The sequence below is a fragment of the Sminthopsis crassicaudata genome, chromosome 2 (assembly GCF_048593235.1).
Source record: "Sminthopsis crassicaudata isolate SCR6 chromosome 2, ASM4859323v1, whole genome shotgun sequence".
Classification (NCBI taxonomy): Eukaryota; Metazoa; Chordata; class Mammalia; order Dasyuromorphia; family Dasyuridae; genus Sminthopsis; species Sminthopsis crassicaudata.
In genome coordinates this window covers 28,930,123-28,937,014 of record NC_133618.1, presented here as the reverse complement: position 1 = coordinate 28,937,014, position 6,892 = coordinate 28,930,123, and the positions used below count along the sequence as shown (strand labels likewise).

At 39.9% G+C, this 6,892-nt stretch overlaps 1 long non-coding RNA gene across 1 annotated transcript; it reads right to left on the bottom strand.

Moving 5' to 3' along the window:
* Window positions 1-336: 336 nt before the first annotated feature.
* On the bottom strand, window positions 337-3,060 carry LOC141553149 (uncharacterized). The gene is made up of 3 exons (XR_012485291.1): window positions 2,741-3,060; window positions 1,290-1,376; window positions 337-477 (listed from the first exon to the last, which is right to left on the bottom strand). It is a non-coding gene; the product is annotated as an uncharacterized LOC141553149 (long non-coding RNA).
* Window positions 3,061-6,892: the final 3,832 nt, after the last annotated feature.

Here is a 6,892-nt window from a genome sequence, read left to right as displayed (position 1 = left end):
GGAGTGATCAAAAGTGTTAAGAAGTGGAGAGAAGCCAAGAAAGCTGAAGATGGAGAAAGGGCCACTAGTCTTGGCAAGTCATGAGACTGGCAATTTGGGAGAGAGCAAGTGGATGATTCAGTGGAAGCCACACTACAAAGGAAGTGGGGGTGCAGCAGATGGGAGCATTATTCTAGGACTTTGGTTATGAAAGGAAGGAAAGGTACCAGACCATTACAAAGAGAATGTCTGAGTACCCTGTACACTATCATAGAGGCAAAGCAAGCCGCCCACAGACGCCTATCTTACTGACCTCTCTGCCTCCCACTTCCAGGACATCACTGACCTGTTCTCCCACTGAGGTCACTGAAGTCAGGTGGGAGCCCCTCGACACACAGGACTACTCAGCATCATTCCAAGACATGTTGCCACAGGAAAAGTAGTAGAGATGTGCGCCATGGACAATATTACTCTCGGAGAACCTTTGAGCTAGGATTTCTTGAGAGAGAAGCAAGAACGAGGAGAAAAAGAGACCACAGAGCATTCATTTAAATCAGAGGCAAGACACAAAACATTTGCCTAAATGTTAGCTATTTTCTTAACTGGGGCTCTGAGCTATTATGAATATTCTCCTAATGTTTTATTCAATTTAAATTCCATGAAGCATCAGAGGAGAAGACTCTAGGGGCCTGAGAGATTATGGCATGATCTCCAGATTTTTTAAAGGGGCAGAGACAGAGAGACTGAGACTAAGGCAGAGACAAAGACAGACAGAGAGATAGAGACAGAGAAAGAGAGACAGACTGAGAAAGACAAAGATACAGAGAGAGACTGAGACAGAGAAAGAGACAGAGACAGAGAAAAAGAAACAGAGAGAGACAGATAGAGACACAGAGAGAGAATTGTTGCAACAGAATGTGGTTGATTAAAAGCTGGGAGACAAAGCAATGGAGAGGAAAGGGCAGTAATGATCAGCAGCCTGACAACTGGGCCCTTAAATCAATACCTGTAACCCCCAGCTTTACAGTCTATCAGGAAGCAAACGTCAGCTCCTTGAGAGCAGGAACTCTCAGCTTTGAATTTGGTGGGCAGAATGCTTAGCACCTGGCATTAAATAAGCGCCTGATTTATTAGAATTCCATGTGTCTCTGCCTTTTTCATCTCAGAAGAATGATCAGAGGGCCTAGAGCCTAATCATCCCCATAAAGTCTAGACTGCTCCCTCCCTAGATCTGCTCCCAATCTGAGCAGACAAAGAGTTAATTTAAGGCCAGAAACTCTGTAAACCGTGGTGACAGGGTGAGAACTTACATAGAATAACCACAACTTTAAGAGCGGCAGCCAGAGCAAGAACCAAGAGTGACAGGACAGTTTGGATGATCCTTAGCTTCCTGAAGGCTAGATAAGGGAAAGAGAGAAAAGAGCCATTAGCAGGATCTGGAGGCTGGGGCTTCCAAAACAAAGCCCACTCAGTATCTCTGTCAATTCCATGTGTTGACTTTAAGATCAGAATTTTAGGTCTAGAAGAGAGAAAATAATCCAACCCAATCCTTATTTGGGTGATATGGAAACTGAAGCCCAGATATGTGAAGAATCTTGCCCAAGATCCCGAGATAGTAAATGCCATAGGTGGAGTTTGGACCCAGGTCCCTTAAGTCTAAATCTACAGCACTTTCCACTGCCTTACAATATTCCTAAGTTAGACCCATAGTCAAGGTCTTGCCAGAAGTTATTTATCTAATAAAATAAATGAGTACTTGGCCAACCTTAAATGTAACGTAAATGTTAACTACAATTATAGGTATATTTTGTTTCTTCTTTATATTTGTATCTGATTTATGCACGAGATAATACTTACCTACAGTTTTTTCTTTACTTTCTCAACTTAAACCTATATGGTATTCAAGGTCCTTTACAATCTGTCCCACCCTCATTTTATATTCACCCCAAATTAGTCCCCTTGATACATCCTATACTTCAATCGAACTTGGCCCATTCTTTGCTCCATCTCCACTCTTTGACTGTGTACATGGGGCAATCTTCTATCTCATTGCCTTTATTTGTGATGTTCTTATGCTCAAAAATCACTTCTTTCTTCATTGTTTCCCCACTGCAGTTCTAGTCATCCACATCAAGCCCCATGTCCAGTTCTTTCAGCTGGTCTTTACATGACATGTACTGAAAACCCTTCACCATCCTGATGGTTCTCCTCTGGACACCCTCTATCTTGCTGGGGGAGAAGAAGGTAAAAGGAAGTGAGGGTGAAATGTAGAGGAAAAGTAAGGTGATTAATGAACCTCTTCCAGACACATTGCTAGACTTTACTCTATTTTCTCCCCCTTTTTTATCCTGACCTCTGACTCCTGAATCAGACTTAATTTACTATCAATCTATGGTGTCGTTGATCAGGCGTCCAAAAAAATCAACCTTGACAAAGACAAAAGAATCCCTGTCATCATGGAATTTAAATTCTCATAGAGAAAACAATATGCAAGTAATTATGCCCTTACAAGATATAGATAGGGGATCTTGGAAGACCGCTTTGTTCTGTATCCTAGTCCAACTGCTTACTAACTGTGGGCCTCTGGGAAAGTCAATTAACCTGTCCGTACCTCCATTTCCTCATCTGTAAAATGAAAGATTTGCTCCTGATGCCTCTGATGTCTCTTCCATATCTAAATCTCTGATTCTGATTTGCTGAAGACTCATTGTGTCCACCATCCATCCCCAGCTGAATCTTCAGATCTCCCCCAATACCTTACCCTTTTCTTCATTAGGCACCATGTTTTTTGGAGTCATGTTTTCAGAGAGTCTTCCTCTGTCCATCTTCTCCTCAGGAGCAGCCCATCCAGTGGGAGTTCTTCCCAACTCTAGGTCCTTTTGGGAGAACAGAGCCCTTCATATCATCTGATGAAAGGTAGAGGAAGTAAAAGCTTCAGACACTGGGCTCAATGATTTCATCCATCTCAAAAACTCCATGGTTAAGGGAGGATGGTGGTTCTCACCATCCCTTTTCCTCTTTCTCTAAATTTGAGGCAGCCCTTCCTCTCTGCTCCGACTCAAAAGCCACCCTTGTGCTGTGGGAAAAAAGAAAAAAGAACAAAGATGTTGACTTTATGGGCAGTAAGGAAAGAGCACTAATCTTAGAGTCTAGAGATCTGGGGAAGTCTGAGTTTTGTTATATGTACTCTGTGTGATCATGGTTAAGGAACTTGAGGTTTCTGAGCTTTAATCTCCACATTGGCAATTTTTAAAAAAAAAAGAACTGCCTTAGAGTGGCAGCTAGATGGTGCAGTGGGTAGAGCACCAGCCCTGAAGTCAGGAGGACCTGAGTTCAATTCTGGTCTCAGACACCTAACACTTCCTAGCTGTGTGACCCTGGGCAAGTCACTTAGCCCCAATTGCCTCAGCAAAAAAGGAAAATGCCTTAGAAATTTGGCATGATGGCATTTGATCAGTCAAAAATACACACATCTTTCCCTTGTCTTTGATAGTAATGACTGAAGAGTTTTCATCATGATTGGAGGTAATGATCAGCTAGAATGATTGTGAGCAATCATGAGATCCAGGTGATGACCTTTGGCCTGTGGTTAAAGTGGGATAAAGGAGAAGGTTGTGACATTTCAAAAGATGGAGGAAATCATGAATTTTGAAGAAACGTGAATGTCGAATGTCCATATTATGAAACCGGAAGTTGGGTAGAAGAGGGCGATGCTATACTGGGCATTGTACTTCAGGCCAGCAGGCAGCAGCCATCATGAATCTGTGGTAGTAACAGTAATTCTAATATCTTTTCCATATCTAAATCTCGATTCCGGTTTGCTGAAGACTCATTGTCTCGACCATCCATCCCCAGCTGAGTCTCCAGATCTCCCCCAATACCTTAACCTATTCAACATGAGGCACTGGGTTTCTGGTATGTTACATTCAGAGATTCTCCCTCTATGCCTCCTATCTCCTCCTCAGGAGCAGCCTTTCCAGTGGAAGTTCTTTGCAACTCTGGCTCCTTTGGGGAGAGTAAAGCCCTTCATAACATCTGATAAATGGTAGAGGAAGTAATAGCTTAAGATAATGGGCTCAATGATTGTATCCATCTCAAAACCACCATGGTGACTTGATGTTGGCTGGTGGTTCTCACCATCCCCTTCCTCTTTCTTTGAATTCCAGGCAGCCCTTCCTCTCTGCTTAGATTCTGAAGCCACCCTAGTACTGGGTAAGAAGGAAAAGAGAACAAAGATCTTGGCTTGATGGGCAGTGTGGAAAGAGGGCTGGTCTTAGAGTTGGAGTAAATCAAGCAACAATGGTGACAGTGTACACTATACACTAATGTTATCTCAATAGGGCCCACCTTGCAGCAAGGTTTATATATAGCATTTCTCTTAATTCAAGTGTCATTGCATTGCACAGACACTATTCCAGATTTCTTTGTTCCTTGAGCCTTCTTCATTTGCCTTTTCCCCATTTTCTTAATTGTGGAAGTTAATTTTTCTGAGAAAATGGAAGCCATTCACTATGAGCTCTTACTGCTCTCATTCTCTTCTTTTCAAACCTGAAGTCAGGAGGACCTGAGTTCAAATGTGATCTCAGATACCCAACACTTCCTAAGTGTATGACCCTGGACAAGTCACTTAGCCCTAATTGCCTCAGCAAAAAAAGAAAAATGCCTTAGAAATTTGGCATGGTGACTATTTTTGATCAATCAAAAACACACAAATCTTTCATCATGATTGGAGATAATCCAATATCATCCTCTTCTTTTGCCTCCTTTAACCAGTCTCTGGAAATGGGAAGATCCTTATCCTTTCCAAGCCAATCCCTTTATATGTACCTACTATCCCATCTTCTCCAGCAGATTACAACTTCAATGAACCCCTCTTTTCAGTCTGGGATGCAGTAATCTTTTAATATATGATAATTGGCTAAATTCTCTTCAATTTCTATCTACTAGTTTCTTTCTTCAAACATTCAAAATCCTAAAAAATCCTTTTAAAAAGCTCTCCTGTAGATTTGTAAAGAATATGAAATTTATTACACTGATATTCCAGAAGAAGAAAGGGAAAAGAAACTAGCCTCTTGTCTAAGGCACCATGTAAGCATTCTTCTCTAAATATAATGTTTTCTGGCAGCAGGTTTCTTGGGGGGCTTCTGGAGGCAGCCTTAGTTTCAGTTCAGAGTAATAATCATCTCAAATGCAGCCAGGGATTAAAAGTCCAAATCCCTTTACTGTCTCTTTCCAAATCTTATCTCCTTCACTTGGAGCTTGGCTAGTTTTCTGCAGGCCTTCCGGATCTTGGTTTCAGTATTCTCCTCAGGACAGCCTGCCACCACTTCTCTGTCTTCCTTCATTCTGCCCAACTGAATCCTGGCTTCTCAATCTCCCAGAGTCCCCTTTGGCCCTGAGAGCTTCTTGCTTATATGCCCCACACTAAGTATCCACCAATCATTATATCACTAGGAAACCATTATTTGTTGTAGGATTAAATCAATGCTAAACTAGATTTTACCATTGTCTCCTCAATTCCACTCAGTACCTTGTTTCAGGTTCTGGCCCATAACATCTCCTTGTAGGGTCAGATCAATCATACTGAACCATGCTAAATTAGATAATTATTGTCTCCATCAATTCCACTATCTTAGTACCTTGTAAGAATCATAACAGCACCGTTTCCACTATTTTCCTCCCAACCACACCCAAAAATTTTGGGGAATTTGGGTTTCCTTCAACTCCAACTTGCATAGACAGAGGGTGCATTAAGGAAGATCTTGATCCTTGTCCACATCCCAAAAAGGCAGCAGCCTTACAATGCTATGTTTTCTCCAAAAGGCAAAGAACAGAAGACATAGATACTGAGAAATTACAAAAGGTGCCAGAACAAAATTCCTCATTTATTTATAATTAAAATTGAAATAAAAAACTGATTTCTTCCCTTCTTCCCTTCTGTCTCCTATAACCTTATTTATATCTCATCTGAATATAATATATCAGGATTTATTATTTAAAACACTTTTAGTACATTTATTGTGCTTATGCATTTTTTCTTGATTTTGTACCTTTGAAACAATGAGGTGCTTCCATTTTGCACCGTGTAATTTAAAGGATGGATTTTATCCTTTAGTTTTTATAATATCTAAATATAATTTTTTAAATTTCAAAATTATGATAAAAAAAGAAAGAAAAAATATTTAAAAATACTTCCTTAGATCTTAATATCTCTTCAAGATGACATCCTATAGCTCTAATTATTTTTTCAATCAAACTCCTAGAAAAGACTGTCTTTTTTTCGTTAACTCCATTCTGCTCAGTTATTCTTCAATCCTTTTCAATCTAGTTTCATTTCCAGTTTCCTTCTGAACATCTCTACTTGAATATGTCACAAGTATCTCAAATTCAGCATTTCATTTTCCCAAACCATCTAGTGCTAAATCAATGACAATGTCCCTATCTTGGCTGAGGGCACCAGGGTCAATCAGTGAAAAAACATATTTTGAGTATCTTATGTGTTCATGTTTTATACATATATATAACATATATATATTATATATAAAGAACGAGATAATCCCTACTATCAATAATTTCACAGTGAATTAGTAGTCAATCATGTTTTCATATAATTTTGTTTATGTATATATATATATATATATATAATTTTGTTTATATATAATTATATTAAATGGGAAAAACCTCACTTGGCATTTTGATAAAAAAAATTCAAAGGTCTTTTTTCTATACTAGGCGGCCAGAGTTGGATCTAAAATCCTCTCAACAGGTAAATGTAAAGTCTTACTCATGGGTTGAACAAAATCATCAGTATCAATACAATATGGCTTCCACCACACTCCTGAGACAGCCTGGTGGCCAGATGGCAAAGCATCAGGCAGGTCAAATCCAGTCTTAGACACTTATTAGCTGTGTG